At 36.2% G+C, this 17,959-nt stretch overlaps 1 long non-coding RNA gene across 1 annotated transcript in view; it reads left to right on the forward strand.

Annotated features, from left to right (window-relative positions):
• Positions 1–1,036: 1,036 nt before the first annotated feature.
• LOC125180112 (uncharacterized) overlaps positions 1,037–17,959 on the forward strand; it is a 97,944-nt gene continuing 81,021 nt past the window's right edge. The window contains exons 1-2 of the long non-coding RNA XR_007158378.2: positions 1,037–1,431; positions 17,214–17,295. This is a non-coding gene — a long non-coding RNA (uncharacterized lncRNA). The remainder of the gene's footprint in view (positions 1,432–17,213; positions 17,296–17,959) is intronic.

A 17,959-nucleotide genomic window follows, 5' to 3' on the forward strand; every position in this document is an offset into this window, starting at 1 on the left:
TTCTCCTTTTTACTTTGTCAGTGTTAAGCTTCTGTAGTCCTTATTTTAGTCTTAAATTAGTACTGTTTTTAAAAAACCTTTTATTGAAAAAAAAGAAATATTTTGAATTGAAAATAGAAATGTTTTGCATGCCACACATAAAAATTGTGCATTTTGAGAGAGTATTGAGTGTGAATTTCTTCAGAATGGGTTTTCTTTTAATTACTTACGTTTATTTCTGAAAGCAATATTGCTTTGTGATTAATAAAAGAATGAGGAGAAATTTGAAGTTAAAAGCTGAAGAGAAAGGCCCATTTGGTATGGCAGCCTTTTCCATGCAGATTTGTGTTGCAGCCTGACATTGCTGGACAAAGGTAACAAAAGTAACAGGTGTTCCTGCCGGATGCAGAACTTTTATCGCACTGACTTCAGACACATTTGAATGATTGTGATACTATGGTAGGAAAGTAGATCAGTACTTCTGTCTGAGAGAGGCAGTGTGAAAATTAGCCTTACACAGTCTCTTTGGAAGGATAAATGTTTTTTTAACTGGGAACTCTGCCAGGTCTTCTTTGGAAGTGGCCTGAGGAAGAAGGGATGTTTCTATGCTTTGGTTTCAGGAGAGAAGGGCTTTTGGAGTATCTGGTATTGCACTTTATGGCCAGATATTTATGCAATTAAGTCAGGACCACCTTTATGGTTAAAAGTATTGTCCTGGTTCCAGTTAGGACAGAGTTAATTTTCCTCCTAGTAGCTGGTAGGGTGCTATGTTTTGGATTAGGATGAGAAGAGCGCTGATAACATGCTGATGTTTTAATTGTTGCAGAGCAGTGTTTACACCAGGCCAAGGACTTTTCAGCTTCTCGCTCTGTCCTGCCAGCGAGCAGGCTAGGGGTGCAGCAAGAGCTGGGAGGGGACAGACCTAGGACAGCTGACCCAAACTGGCCAAAGGGGTATTCCATACCATCTGACGTCATGCTAAACAATATATACAGGTGGCTGGCTGGGGTTGGGGGGCCGGCTGCTTGGGGATAGGCTGGGCATCGGTCAACGGGTGGTGAGCAATTGATTGTGCATCACTTGTTTCATACACATTATTATTAGTAATACTATTATTATTATTATTTATTATTATTATTTTCCTGTCTTAATAAACTGTCTTTATCTCAACTCACAGGCTTCACTTTCCCGTTTCTCTCCCCCATCCCAGAGAGGGAGGGGGGTGGGTGAGCGAATGGCTGTTTGGTGTTTAGTTGCCAGCTGGGTTAAATCACAACAAGTATGTATCAACTATCCTTGATCCACAGAAGGTATCTATCTATGTTGTCCGTTAACCTCTTTCTGCTGAAAACTAGGGCTAATCTCTGCCCTACAGCTGGGTGCTGCTTCTTTCCTCTCTTTTTCTGAACAGAAAAGAAAGAAGAAAGACGTAATTACTGACCTTATTTCCAGGTAAGGTGGGAAGTGTATGTAGGGGACAAGCAAAAAGAACAGGAAGGTTTTGCATGCGTTTTTAGGGAGGAAAACAATTTCTTGTGTAGTTTGAAAGCAGGTTGGTGGCTGTGAGCCTGTCTTGTTTCTCCTTATTTTCCCATAACAATGTGAGGGAGGAAGATAAAAGAGCAATATGTTCAGCCTGTTTTTCCTTGCCCTTTCTTGTAAACCAGTCAATCAAACAAAAAAAAAAAAAAACAGTTCTATTCTCGAGGACCCACTTCAGTAGAAAATAGGTAGAGGTATCAAAACTGGCAATGTTCTCTAATTCCTTCTCTCTTATCCAGAAGAATTTGCCTGAAAGTGCACACAAGAGAAGGAGGTGGGAATTGAAGCTCACAGAAAATTTAACAGCTGTTTGAGACACTTACAAGGTTTGACAATAAGAAAGCTTTGTTCTGGAGAAGCAAACAGAACCAGTCAGGAAGGGTATGAGTTTGGCCAGAGGGATGAAGCAAATATAAATTGTGTGCAAGCTGAGGAATAAGTCTGTATCACCTCCTGCCACTGTGCTGTTTCAGATTCAGATGTTGTATGCCTCCTCATAATGTCACAGATAAATGTTTTATTTTGGCCGTGTTTTATGAGTCTTTAACAGTCTGCTTATGTTCATCATATAGGAGATACTATAAAATTGTGAAGTGCTCAAGAATAACTTTCTCTTCATCGTATTCCCCAAGTTTTCTTCCATGCAGTTGCTTTTCTTTTTGTCATTTGGGTATTTTATGAACATCTAGATTGGAAGGAAAGATGTCAGGAGAAATGAGAATTTAAGGAGCCACAACCTAAAGGAAAGTACATGGTTTAGGAAGAGAGGGAAAAGGCACTGGATATATCTGTTGGAGAAACAAACAAACCAAAATCCAGTAGGAATAAAGGAGGTGGTAAAAAGACTGTTTTGATGTCATCCAAAGCTCTATTCTTTTCTTGTATTTAAGTGAGAAATTTTTGTATTATTTGGGGGAAATTTTGGTCTTCATAGCAATATAGCTCTCTCTGTTTATCTCACCATTGATTTTCATGATTTCTACAGTGTAAAATGTTTCAGTTGATGATTTTGTTATTTCTACAATGGCATTGCGTCACTTCATATGTATTACTCAGAGGTTCCTGTTTGCTTCCCTGACTTCAGAATCAAAGCTGTTCTCTAAATCACACATTTGCTGTTGGAGTTATATTAGTTGTACATTGAAAAAATATATTTCTACCTGCATTGATAAGGAATTAAGGAGCTGATCAGAAAATAGGTGAGGGGTGGAGCTGATTCCCTTCAAGTGTTTGAACTTTTGTTATTCCTAGACTGTGAGTAATAGTAACTCATGGTTCCCTAATACGCTCTGGGGGAAAATAAAATCAGTCCGTCTACCCTTTGATAAATACTACCTGGAATAGAAAATGAACTATGAAAACCATGAACTCAATGAGTTCTGAAAATGCTTTCTTCTTCCTATATGTGCAACTCAAATCACCCTCAGTACTAAAACATATTGAAAGAGTGTATCTGTCCTACTGAGAAAATGGACAGATGCCCAAAGAAGCAGAAGTGAGGGGTACCGCTTCAAATAATCAAGAGTGGAGAAATGATTTTCCCTATCTGTCAAAGAACTGAGGCTGATCCTGTCTATGTGTGGGTGCATGCATGCATTTATATAGAGAGCTTTTATGTATAAATTATGAAATGTCAGTCTATGAAAATTGCTCACAAATATTTCTTAAATGAAATTGGAATGCAGTGTTTTTTGGTAGAAGACACTCCTTTTACACTAGACATGAAAAAATGTTAAACAAACCCAGCAAGTCTTGTTCCTTTGTTTTGTGCATCTCGGCTTAGCACTATGTAATACTGTTATGCATTCCTCATCGAAGCCATTTGGCAATTCAACAGCTATGTGATAGGTGTTGTTTTTCTGGTGGACACCTAAGAACTGTGAGCAGAAAATTGGCTGTCCTTAAGTTGGTTTCTCAGAGGCTCCAGGGGATAACTACTAGCATGGACAGCAGATGGGTATTTTGCGATGGAGCCTGGGAGTTACAGGGGAGGGGTGGGCTTTTATTCTTGCTGGCATATCAGCTGTTGATTCATAACTACTCACAGCAGCTCATAAAGACTTAAAAGAATGAATTAATGTAAGTAAGAAAGGGACCTTTGAACAGTTGAGTGCTCTTTTTTACCTACTTTGGAGACAGTCTTGTGTGAGTTTAGCTTGATTCTGTTTCCAATGTCTTTTAAAAGTGCTTTGATTCCTACTGAGCATTTTTCATAATGCCATTCTAAACAAAGTTAGTATTCAGATGACTCTCTCATGCACGAACAAAGTAGTTGAAATGGCTTGTAAATATATTAGCAGGGCAAATATGTATTAACTTGCTGCCTTGGGTTATAAACGTTCTTTTAAAGGAAGATAATATTTGTGTAGAGTGAATTGCTTTATTGAATTATAACTTATAAAGCAGCATTACAGGCTGTCAATAAATGACGTCAAGTTTCTGTAAGGGTTCTATTTGAAGAGTCACCGTAATCACAGGAAAAGCAGCTACTTAGAGTAGAAGGTCTGGAAACTTTATCAAATCTGCATTTATTTATTTATTTATTTATTGCCCAAAGTAAAGTCTGGAATCAAAACGCCTTTTTCCTCCCAGTACCATTTTGTTTTAGTAACTCAGCCTACTGTAAAATGTATAGTAACTTGACCTACAGTAAAGCTAGGTTTAAAGTCTAAGAAATATGCCTGCAGTTATTAATTGGCTTCTGTTCTCTTCTACACAAAAATATATTTAGGCACTAAAAAGACAAGCACAAACAAAACCTATTTGCCCATCCTCTATTAAGCAAGAGCAAGTAGAATTCAGCATTTCTTTTTAGTCCAGACTTTTCAGACTAATTTAGCTTTTTCTCAATTGATAGTTTAAATTATTAGCGTCAGAAATTTAAACTTTTATACCCAGATGTATACATGATAGAAATAAAAAGACCAGAGGTTTCAGATATTATTTTGGCCAAAATTCATGTTGCTTTAGAAGTATGAACATACAATTATATTTCTTTAGTGTATAGATCTCTTCAGAAAATTCAGGTCTACAATGGTTAACAGAACAAATTGATTTTCCTGGGATACAGTAGTAGAGTTCATGATCTCATTCTAGCTATTCCAAATCACCTACACTTATTTAACAGGGAATCAGAAAAACAAACATTCCTGATGTATGTTCAGATCTGTAGAGAGATGTTAACATTTTATTAGACAGGTTCTATGGAATATATATATTAGATAAACAGGCCAACAGTCTGACTTTTCCACATATGGCACTTCTGACAGTACTGCAATGCTGTAGGGTTGGCAGATGGAGCAATTATACATTTGCTAGCTAGGAAGTAACCTTTAAAGGAACACTCTAGTGTAACATAGAGTGTGCTATGATTTTAAGAAATTTCTACTTGAGTTCTCAGTAGGTAGTAACTTTCAGTATTATATGTTTGACTACTGAGATTAACTTCCTTTAATTAATATATTGGTACAGCAGTCCTCTGACATTCAAATCCTACATATGGGAATGTATCTGGGTTGAGCTGTTTGATGAGCAACAAATTAAGTGTGTGTGTGTGTTTTGTTTGTTTAATATTACTTTATTTGGCTTCATTTTGCCGTGGAATAATGGAAGAATCTGAAAATTTATTAAGATGTTCACAAAAACATTTTAGAAATGTAAAATTTCCTAAAAATTATCTTCAAGAGTTTTTTTTTTTTTTTAAATAGGAAAAACATTATTTAAGTAAGGTATTCGTAACATATTCAAGCTACTTTGAAATACACGCTTAGTAAGTGGGCCTATTTTTCATACCCCAACCTATGACTTCCAGAATTCTTTCATCAAGAGTTTTGTTTACTGAGATGTTGTTCACAATGTGCTGGAGCTTTGCCCTTCATTGAATGTACCTCAGCCTTCAATTTAATAGCTCGTGCTTCTCTTTAATGACAAAGGACAACCTGAGAAAAACAAAGGAAAGAATGCTACTGTGAATATATTAATGTAAATTTATTTTTATGTAACATTTTACATTTTCATTTAACTTGTTATCAGGAGATTACAGATAATGTATTTAGCAACCTTATACCCGAGATATGCCTCATGGCTTATTCCATAATGACATGCAGGTAGCTAACCTTGAATATATGCCGCTATTCAAAATTTAGCATGAGCATAAATAAATTGTCCTTGGGCAACGTATTTGATTCAAAAAATATGAAGATACAAGTTATCTACTGACTCAGGCTTTCATTTTGTTTTCCCTACCAATATGTAAGGTAAACCTTTGATGGCAAGAGACTAGAAATACCTCCTGCTCCTTGAAACTTACGGTTAGTTTCATGTACCTATTGATAAAGCAGTACAGCTATTCATCTGCGTGAAAACAGTCATAAAGTTTTAATAAGAGCTTAGTATTATAGACCATAGTAAAACATTTTCATCTCAATTTTAGTAGTGATGAAATCACTGATAAAATAAGCAGGGTCAAGGGGAAAATATAAGGGATAAAGGATTATCTTCCTGTCTCATGAACAAAAGTAATGAGGTCCAGGATATACAAAAGCTGTGTCCTACCATCTAAGTAGAATTTGGAAATGTTCTGTTGAAAATGCGGAATTCCTATATCAGGAAGAAACCAGGCAGAATCTCACTTTTAATGATGATCCTTAGGTTCCGATCAGCTTTGTCCCGTGTAATTGTATATTTTAATCTCAAATTTAAATCCTTTTAAAATGTTTATTCTTAAACTATATGAATCAGAAGTGCTGACAAATACTGAAAGAGAATGTAGATAATTTGAGCGATTATGTCTGTTTCAAGTATTCTTCTCTGTCCGTATTTCCTTTCCTGACAATATGAAGTGGCTTAGGGAAGGAAGGTGGCTTTTTCTTCCGTGAGGATGACTGTCAGCTGTATATCCTGCCCTCACTTTTGAAGATAGGGTGGTGCCATCTGGGCTTCTTCAAACAGAGAACAAATCTCTGGCATTAAAAAGAATGAGGTTCATCTCTCTTGCAAGGGACAGAAATTTAAAGGTCTATAACAGTCTATTGTGTGACCTGAGGAGCACATGTTGAAGAATTTTATCAGTTTTCCAAAACCCTCAGATCCCATCTTGCTTTCACTTTTTGCTCTCGCATCTTTTGTTTCAGCATCAGATAGAAAATACAGTGTGGTGCCTCTCTGCTCCGAGTTTCTTAATAGTTTCACTCCCCTCCCCTCTCTTTTCCCCTTCCCCTCCCCTCTGCTTTATTGTGCAAAGATAAAGAAGATGCAGTAGGTGGACACATCTGAAGCTGCATTCAGCTGGAGGCTTCATTCAAATGGGAATTGAAGCACAAACTTAATTACAATAATTAACCAACTGGAACAATTTACAATATTGAATGATGTGTTTTAAATCAATGAATTTGTTCTGGACTAAGACCTGGATGCTCGTAAGGTATATGGGACCACAAATATCTTAATTTTGGATATCCAAGTTTTAATGCCTTGATAGAGTCAAATTTTCTACAGGTGTTGAAACTTGGCTTCCCCAAATTGGAAACTTACACATTCTAATTGTGAGCTTGAGAAAATGCATAGCAAAAAATGATAGAAAGAAATCAAAAACTCAGCCCCAACAACATTAGTTTTATACTCATTTCTTTTCTTCTTCTCTCTTGTGTTCTTCTTATAGTACTTTACTCAGAGATACATTTTATTTGAGATATACCAGACTGTCATGAAAAATTGATTTCACAATTCTTTTTAAAATCTCCAATAAGACTTAGGTGTGTGAGTATCCAGCAATAACGAACTCTGACATCACCTTGATGTCTCTGCACCATCAGGGGCAGCACATCCACAGTCTGTGTCCAAAAACGTGCCTGGCCAGTACACTACTAAGACTTAACAGTCTGTGAAGTGCTGTGCTTGAAGAAGGTCCCTTGCAAGGGTGGCCAGCGAGTGGGAGAGAGTACTCCCTCTCCAGCCACTGCAGATACTGTGAATCCTTGGTAAATGAAGTTTTAAAGTGATCCTACAGAGTAGGCGTAACAGCAGATGCTTTCCTGCTCTTTTCAGAATAAATATTTAATTAGCAAAGTTAAAATTACATAATTGTGTAGCAAGATTTGATTATATGTGTTTAGTACTTTACAGCTGGCCACTGTAAATGCTTGCTGGGGTTTGCTGTTCCTAATAAGCACTACAAGTAGTTCCCCATGATTTTGTTACTTGCAAATTACACTTTACTGTTAATAGATATGCTTTCTTGAATAACTGTTCATTTCAAAGAAAGATGGAAGAAAGCATACATATTTAAATCCAGAACTTTCACTTTTCTCTGACTCATTGCTCACTGAATAAATATTCTCTGCAATGCTTTAATAACATTTTAGTTATTCTACTATATATTTCCATGGTCATGATAGAATTGCATCAGATTAGCTCACACGGCTCCTGTGTTATGTGAAGTTTCTACAAGATACTGAACTTTTTAAGTGCATCACTTCAGAAAATAGCAGAGGATCATCTAAATGGCATCTCTTAGGAAACTGTAATTAGTAAGCTGTTGAATTACATTCAGTTATGTTAAGTATCACATACATTTTCTTATGCTGATAGACTTTTTAAAATATACAGAGTGGAGGAAGAAGGCAACTTGTTTTCTACTCACATTTTTTTCTTCTTATTAAAAGCAAGTTTAAAGAAGCAGAAAATGTTCTTTTAAAGGTATCATATAAATAGAGAGCTCATCTGTTACACCTAAAATGCTCTTATTAATGTGGCAGCTCTATAGCCTGGATACATACATATGTCATATCACATGACAGGGCATTGTTCGCTGTACAACCTTCTGGGTTCAGACATATGCCATTTCATATAACCAAACACATACAGTTAGTTCAAACAATGCCTTCTGACAATAGGTATGTATTCAGGGAGATAGCTATTAACATAGTTAACAAATGCTTGTTGTGTTTGTGCCTGCTGTCTATAAGGAGAGAACTTTTTGCCCATGAAATATGCATAGCTCTTTTGAAATATGTCATATTTTTATCTCTGGTTGTTGGGGCTGCACCGGGATATGTTTTGCCTTTAGAGAAGTAGTAACTTGCCAGCTTGGACTGCTGGGTGGTGGGGAGTGGGTACAGAAGAGGTACTAAAAGTGATTTTATTACTTCCCATTCAACTCCATGAAAAACAAACAAACAAACAAACCTCACTTGACCCTCAGGCAGTATGGAGGTTTAATCTTTGCATATGTTCTATTGGATAGGTGTATCCATCGTATTCCTGCCTTCAGTTATGTTGATATTACAACTGGCAGATGCTGATGCAATGTTTTTGGTTTTAACTTTTTTTTTTTTTCCTTGAAGCTGTGATTTCAAGTTCATCTTCACATGTAGTGGGACACTCTTAACTAGGTTGCTAACTGTTCTTTACTGTTTGTTTTCTTTCTTTTTTTTTCTCAACATATTCTTGCTGTTTTTGGAAAAAGAGAAAGCCAAAAATTTCTTTCTCTCTTTTGTACTAAATAAGAAGAAATCTATTGTTTGAGGATGTATTGCATAAGATACCTGTGAATCTTGTGCAGCTGTTCGTTTCTTAATTTAGTCACAAAGAGAACCTCCTTACTTTGTCTCTTCTTGAAGGGATATTATCTATTTAAAAGTTTTGGAACAATCTAAATATTTTATCTGCCTTTTTTTTTTTTCCCAAATATTAAATTTGTAAGTTCTTCTGATGTTTCAAAGCAATGTTTTGACCATCCATAGTATCCCCCAAAATAAAGAGAACAAAATGAAATTGAAAAAAGGTTTATTTTACTATTTTGATGCAGTGCTATTGTGAACTTCCATACAGAGACGTGTGAATTGTTTTTTCTGCCTAAAATCTTTGGTAACATATAGTTAAGATAAATCAGACATACTGAAGGGGATCTACAGGTAAATGCACCATTTTCCATGTAAACTTAGTCACATAATCAGTTTATTTTATTTGTTTGTATAACTTGTAAACAACAGTGGCAGAAAAGAAATGTTCTGAACATCTTTAGAATATGAAAGAAGAGTAGGAATCTGTGGTATGTAGCATCCCAAATTACTTTCAATTCGCTGAAGTTCATCTTTCTTTTCTTCTGAGAATGTATTTTCGGCATTTAGAAGAGTGTTTTTAATGAAAATACACATTAATAAACATGGAATCATACATGGTTCTACAGTTTCTGTTTTTTGAGTGTTACAGTTCTGTTGAGATATTTAAATACCTTAAGCTCTTTATGCAGGTTTTTTATGGGTGCAACTCCATTAACAGTAATTACAATTACACTGTAGAAATAATGTAGGAAGAAGGGAGCGAATCAGTTTAAACAGCTATGGGAGATTCAGCTATCCTTGTACAGATGCCCTCATGAGTAAATAGACTCTGAAATCAATGAGACCAATTATGGGTTAGTTTACCAGTAAAAATGAGAAAATGTTAACTGTGAGGGTGTCTGTAGCAGCATAGAACAGGGGTAGCTAAGCCAGTTCTAAATGGACCAGAGACCAGGAACACTACAGCTGCATCACCAAAGTGGGGGGAGGTTCATGTAAACCCCGCTTTCTGCTAATCCTGGTGTCCAGGATAGCTTATTTGCCTTGGATAACTGTTACATCTGTTTGGTTCTGTCTGCAGTCAGTAACATTAGGTCAGTTGCATCTGGTAGGACTGGGATTTTCTTGACAGGACTGGGATTTCTAGCTCTCAGGTCATAATTTCAGAAGAGGCTTGGAGCAGCATACAAAAGTAGCTTTTATATCATGCTGTAAGCATATTCTCAAATGTTATTGCTGTCTATCTACCATGAATATGCCTAGAAAAGATTACTTGGCAAAATCAAATGCCTGTGTTCATCTCCATGAAATTTTTACTTTTGAAAAATTATTATTTTAAAAATGACTCTGAGGCATGTATTTTATTCTTTGTTGATTTTCATGTGAGTTTCTATTTATATGCATGAGTCCATAAATATTGAATTATACCTAATTCTAAAAATCTAAAATCCCAGTCCTTTTACACCATTCAGCAATGTTAACTGAAAAAAAAAAAAAAAAAAAAAAAAAGCAACCTCTTCCTTCACCACCCCAAAGTAAAAAATGGGAACTGAAATGAAAAAAACTGTCCAAATTTTTCTTGCTACCTGCGTACTCCAAGTGAGTGTTTAAGAAGATGTGTATAGGCTGGGAGACTGTTAGTTGAGAAGTTCTGGACAACTGGATCTCTGTTGAGTCCAGTTATGATTAACTGCTGAGAATGTCTTAATCTGAGTGGGTGGCTGATCTATTTGAGCTAGTGTAGCTAAAACTGAAACAGAAGCAGAATAAAATAAACAGTGTGGTCAATGAGACTGTATTATATGGGGCATTGCATTACAAGTCTGCAGGCAATAGAAAAATAAAATTTGATTAAAGACCATTCCATATTCCATCCTAAGTCAGATATGAAATTAATTTCTGTATCATTAGCCTAAAAATGATAAACTCAATGAAAATTCAGTTTATTTTTAACACTAATATTCATTTGCTGTTTATGATCCTTTAACTGGTTTTCAAACAACTGAGTTATACAGGAAGACAAAAGGTTAAATTTGTTCTCATTTGAATTTACTTACACAGGCAAGGATAGTTTAAATTAAAGGATATATTTATTTATTTATATATATTTTTTGGTTCCAACAGGTTTTAATCTTTTTACTTGACTTGTATTCTGATGAAGCAATGTTTCAGGTATACAGATACTGATTTCTAAATAATAAAATCTTACTGAACTAATACACAATTATATGTAGTGGAAAAAAAAAAACCCTAACTTTCCATGTATATTGAGGAAATGGTGATGAATCCAAAATTAATTGTTTCACAAATTATTTTTCATGATGAAATGATTAAACACAATACAGTATTAAACATGATATTTTTAGATTTGTTTTAAGATTATGTGCTCGCAGAGGGTTATAATTACAGGAGCTCTACCATTCATGGGTTTATGAGGCTCAGTACACACAATTTTTTTCTCTAAGTGCAACACACAGATTTTAATTAGTTAATTTAGCTATTTAATCCAAGTGCTTTTTTAAAGCTTTCTCAGTGAGAAAATGAAGTATTGGAAAGAACTGTCATTCTTTATATAAGTCAGGATAGCAATCCTCCTTTTGACATAACTTGCTGACATAACTTCATTGGAATTCCCTTATCATCATAGAGCTCAATGTCTTCATAACTGCAACTTGACAAGATAACAAAGAAAAATCCCTCCCTGTTTATTAATTACAAATGTATCTAAATCGTTCTCACTTTTTTTTTTTTTCCCAGTAACTTTGTTATTTGTCTTTTCCTTTTGGATATGTAATTCCTTTATTGAACATGACTTCTCTTTTCATGCAGGAAATCACTTTTTCAGGCCATTTAAAATACAGCCTTAAAACACAAATTTTATAAAGATTTTATCTTACACATGCACTGTCAAAAAGATGAATGTGGTAACTCTGTTTTCCTTAGTTTTGATATCTGGTACTCAGGTTTTGATGAAATGAAGGGAATATATTCTGAGTAACAAGAGATGAACTGATGATTGCAACTGACATAAAAGTGTGGTTTTATTCTATTGTTATACAAAGGTTGAACTCATGTAATAGGGACATTGCCTTAGAATATAATTTGTAGAAGACTATGTAAGATAAACATTAATAAAAAAGATGGAGAAGGATATTAAATACAGAGATAACTATATATGTAGATAGGCATTGAGTATTTTGACATAAAAAAATTGCATGGAAAAAATCAGAATCATAGAATATCCCAAGTTGGAAGGGACCCATAAAGATCATCAAGTCCAACTCCTGGCACCACACAGGTCTACCCAAAATTTTAGACCATGTGACTAAGCACACAGTCCAAACGCTTCTTAAATTCAGACAGGCTTGGTGCAGTGACTACTTCACTGGGGAGCCTGTTCCAGTGCGCAACAACCCTCTCGGTGAAGAACCTCTTCCTGATGTCTAGCCTAAACCTCCCCTGCCTCAGCTTGACACCATTCCCACGGGTCCTATCAGTGGTGATTAAGGAGAATAGGTCAGCGCCTGCCCCTCCACTCCCTCTTGTGAGGAAGCTGTAGACTGCAATGAGGTCTCCCCTCAGCCTCCTCTTTTCCAGGCTGAACAGGCCAATTTACCTCAGCCGCTCCTCATATGTCTTCCCCTCTAGGCCCTTCACCATCTTTGTAGCCCTCCTCTGGACACTCTCCAACAGTTTAATGTCCTTTTTGTACTGTGGTGCCCAGAACTGCACACAGTACTCGAGGTGAGACCGCACCAGTGCAGAGTAGAGCAGGACAATCACTTCCCTTGACTGACTAGCAATGCCGTGCTTGATGCATCCCAGGATACGGTTGGCCCTCCTGGTTGCCAGGGCACACTGCTGGCTCATATTCAACTTGCTGTCAACCACAGCCCCCAGATCCCTCTGTGCAGGGCTGCTCTCCAGCATCTCATCACCCAGTCTGTATGTATAGCCAGGGTTGCCCCGTCCCAGGTGCAGGACGCAGCACTTGCTCTTGTTAAGCTTCATGCAGTTGGTGATCACACAGCTCTCCAATCTGTCCAGAATGTTCTTTGAAAAGTCAAACTTTAATAGTGCATTTTTTTCCACAATAAATTGCTATTTTTTTTATTTATTTTTTACCACCATTGAAAAATAAATAGATTTAATCTTTTTTAATCTTATTTTAGTTTTTGTTCCCCTGTCTCATATGTAGCTCAAATCCCATTATGGTCAGAGCAAGCAGTCACATTCCTCACTTTGTTAGGAAGTCCCCTCTGCTTCCTTCTTTGTAAGACATTGTATGTATTTTGTCTAATCATTGCAAGAAATTTGCCATCAAGAGAGTGTACCTGTTGTGCTCAGGAAAAGCTGTGTAAAATAAACTGCTGAGAGATCGTAAACTGTCCAGGGGTACAGTTTCTGAAACTGAAGCAGTACTTTAAAGAACATCACACTGAGATACATGCTATAAGTGAAGGTTATAACTGCAAATATTTATTGTTACCTTTATAACATCTTCCCATTATTTTCATAACTTTTAACTGATTAAACAATTAACCACTTACGTTTTAATGATGTGGTATGTTGGATTTAAGTAAAATATTTAAGCAAACATTAGCATTTCAGTGTCAGTTATCAAATATAAATGTTCGACTTGTTGGTATGTCTGACTTAAATTGTGCTGACTGGTTTAAAAATTTCTGAAAATGTATGTTTTTGAACACCTACTCTATCACCAGAAAACAAGCAAACTTTGAAAATGACAGTTCAGAGACATGCTTGGGGGCAGATGTACAACATAATTACCTATGATTAACCTGAGGTACTGCTAAATTTAACCTTCAATCCACAAAAATAAAAGTTAAGTAAACAGCTTTTCTCTGCAGATGAGCTAGAATTAAAACACCTTCTACCTTCTGCTCTACTGACTGCAGATGTTTCCAGAAGCAGCTGGTGCATAAATACCAGCCGTATCACACCCGTGCCAAGGAAAAAAAGGATGGGGTACAATGTTGAATGAGTGACAGCTACATTTCTTACCTATGGGTGGTTAATCTCTAAGATTTACCTCCTATCACAGACAGACAAGATAGCTGCACTTGTTACTTATTGGTGAGAGTCTAATTTGGATTTGCTTTGTTGCAGAGTGTTTTGGGGTGTCAGATCATATTCTTGAACTTAATAAATGCCACTGTGGACTAAATAAAGCAAAGGTATTAGCAAAAGAAGCAGAAGGGATTCACAGAAGTCAGTGGGAGATGGGAAGAAGGGTGGAAGGGTCGTGGTGTGTGAGAACAAGCCAGTGAAGTTGCTCGCCCTGCTCCCCATGAAATCTCAACAAGCCTTTCTTGCTTTTAGTTGGATATTCTGCCATCTTTCAAACATATACCTGCAATGTAGAAGCTTACTGTTATAACCAAAATTGCAAACTGAATTGTAAATCTGAATTCAGTTTGTGTGAAGGGTAAGAAGTCTATTGCACCCTTGCTCACTCTTTCTTGCAATAACTTTTTTTTTTTTCTTCTCAAATCTGTGAAGAATAAAGGTATCTTTGCAAAGTAGAATACAGTTATCTTCAGATATCATCATCTGAATGAGCTTGTTGTGAAAGTGGAATGAGTGTTATCACAGCATTTGCTTGGGAAAGCCAGGAGAGGTGCTGCACCATGCTATTTAAAACCATCTTGTTCTTGGGATCCGTATTTCTGACATCACTGCCCTATACACTGTATAAAGAGACACATAAATGTTCCAGTATGCTCACACTGGATTGAAGTCCCTGTACTGCATTAGGCAATGGAAGAACACAGAGGCAGCATACAGAGACTACCAGAAAAAGGCATAATGCAAAAGCTTAGTTTCCTAGAAAAAAAATGGCTAGAAATATTTTCTTTCAAACGGAAAAAAAAAAAAAGTGCAACTAGTTTGCAGAAATAGCTAAAAACATGAATGTAGTCTTGCTCTTAAATAAAAGAAATCATTCTATTGAATCTTTCCTAAAAGGAAATCAAGGTGAGAACTTCTCCAACAAAAACTTCACACATTTAAACCTAAAAAATACAGGCCAGAAATCATCAACATGTAAAATCACAAGTTTGGCACCCCAAAAAAGAGTAAAAATTAACATTTTTCCAAAGCACAGTTTCCTACTCTCATACTTAGTTCAGAAGCTACATACCTCATCATGTTTTTAGTCTCTGAGCTTTGAGAGTTGTTAGCCTTTCCTCATGTTTTTCAAGAACATTTCCTTCTGTCCCTATCATCCCAGGAAAAATCAGGAAAATTGTTACTATGAGACACTGGCTTGTAAAAGTTTTACATGCATTTCCCTAACATCTATGGTTATTGTTTAAACTCAGGTTTTCAGGCCTTAGGCTCTACTTCTTCTAAATCTGTGCTCTTTGGCTGTTCTACAGTGTCCGGAAAACCTGATGTTATCTGGACTGCTACATGTCCCAGTGAATGCCTCCCAGCACTCATGGATTAGGAAGGCAAAGGCACTGAAAAACTGTGAACATAAACACAATGCATTACTATATGTATGATGTTGTATTCCAGAATATTTCTCCCACTTCCAAATTTAGATAAGTTCTAAAATGTAGACACCTCTTTTTAGTGGTATCTCTTTGAGGTATAGGATTTTTGTTGTTTTTGAAGACATGCTAACTTGGCTTGGGTACTTAGAGATTCAGATTAAATAGTGTGCAACTGTAGAGAAAATCATCCTGAGCATAAAAGCAGTAAGCCTTTCTAAGGCCTTCCTAGCCATACTTCAGCTTTAGATGGCTTTCTAGCTTGCAGGGCATTGAGGCATCATATCTGTCTAACAACCATGCATTCTCCTTTTATCAAGGTTGTTATCAAAGACATTAAACAGTACCGGGCCCCTGTAATAAGATAATTGCACCCACAGCTGACACCTATTCAGATATTGAGCTGTTGATTACAGATTAGGGAGGTTCCCTAATCACCATGGCCTTTTAAAGATGATGGAGAACTACCTTGCAATGGTATTGTCTATCTCCCTTAGTATCCTTGTATGTAGTGTGGCTGGTCTCACATACCTATATATACATTTTATTTCTTAAATGGAAACTATTTTTATTTGTCTCTGGTAGGTGTTACCTTGCATAGATAACTGAAGGACTACTACTGTTTTTCCAAGTTGGAATCAAATTCTTTTATGACCTCTTGAGGTCTGTACATTTCTTTTGCTTCTAGGTCTCTTCAGTCTCCCTCTGTCCTTTGACTTTAACTTTGCAGTTTTTCATTTGTGTTATTCTTATTGTAATCTGGAAAGCAGCAGACTGATGATGCTGTCAGTGCTAGAAAAGACTTCCAGGCAATTAGGTTGGCTGAAAGAGAAAGTGATGGAGGTATGTGGATTTGACCTAGCTCTAAATTGAAGCTAATTAAGCAGTTTAACATTTGTGAAAAGCCAAATCAGCTATATCTACAGTTCATGGCATTAAGAGCTATAAGAGCTTCATGTGTGTCAGAATTAGTGGATTTGTGTGTTTAATTTAGTGTGAAGTTCAGTGTAAGTAGTCTTACCTAAGTCCTCCTGTCCACTTGAGAGTAGAGTAGACCTGGCTGCTTTACGCTACAGTTTTGCTAAGAGGCCATTTGCTCAAAAAAGCAAAGCCATGTCCTCTATGTAGCATCAGTAACACCAATGTGTAGTTTAGTCTGTCATTTTCAGATGCTTGCTTCACTGATGTGATTGCATTATTGGAAATTAAAAAAAAAAAAGTGATAATGGAATATAGGTATCTTGCTTTTTAGTTGTTGCTGATATTCTTCTAGCATTGTTTAGACAGCTCTGGGAAGAAATCACTGTGCTGTTGTGTGGGATTAATATTGTGTTTGTTTTTTTTTAATCCAATACATAGTTAAAGTTTAAAAATTCTTTCGAGTTATGCTTATAATGGGCACTTTCATACCATATGGATAAATATTTATCCATCTTTCTCATATCATTTTGTCTCTTCAGTCAACAGCAGAAAGTAGAATGCTTGAGAGGAGATGAAAAAATATCATTGAGGAAAGAACTAGATCTGTTTTGTTAGTTTTTCCTGGGTTCTTTAATGCACAGGATGTGATTGCTATTAATCACTTCTGTTTTCTCCTAAAACTTTTTTACAGCTGGTAAAGGCTTTCATACTTTGATGTTCGTCAAAGCTCTGTAGAGAATAAGACATCAGCTAGACCTTTTAACATTGCTCTGGTAAGTCCACTTGATTCGAGGGACTGGGGGGAAGGAAGGGAGAAAGGGAGACAGAGGAAAAAGTTGAGAGGAGAGAAAGATGCAATTGTGGTCTTATTTTTGTAATTGTCTGACTCTCTTTAATTGGGATATTTTAAAGATTTCTTACAGCAGTTCATTGTGAATGGACATAATTGTATTGATGCCATACAGCTTGCTGAATTTTGATTTTTAAAAAAAAGGTTTTCTTCATTAACAGCGTGGAATAAATCTCAAGGTTTTGTTGAGTTTTAAGTTTACTTTGCAGCCATGTTTGTCCTACAGAAACACTCTTTGCTACAGATCTGAAAGGTTAAAAAAAAAAGATATTTCATGAATGAAACACTTCAGACTGATAGAAATACTCAGATGAATCAATAAAACCACATCAGAGAAGGCCAGAGTTTCAAAGCTGAACAAGGAAAAGAAATGATGATGTTGAATTTATACTTTCCCTCAAACAAGGAAACTCAGCTTTCTAGATCTTTTCCTCTAAGCTTCCTTAAGTAGTCGTAACATCATAAAGTAAACAAGCATTCTTTCAGATAATTTAGCTAAACTTAGTGTGCTGAGGTTGTTTGTCTGGTCAATGTAAGTCTGTACAGAAATGTGGTGATAAGTGGAAGTTTACTGAATTGTAACTTCC

The sequence above is a fragment of the Anser cygnoides genome, chromosome 2 (assembly GCF_040182565.1).
Source record: "Anser cygnoides isolate HZ-2024a breed goose chromosome 2, Taihu_goose_T2T_genome, whole genome shotgun sequence".
NCBI classification, from domain to species: Eukaryota; Metazoa; Chordata; class Aves; order Anseriformes; family Anatidae; genus Anser; species Anser cygnoides.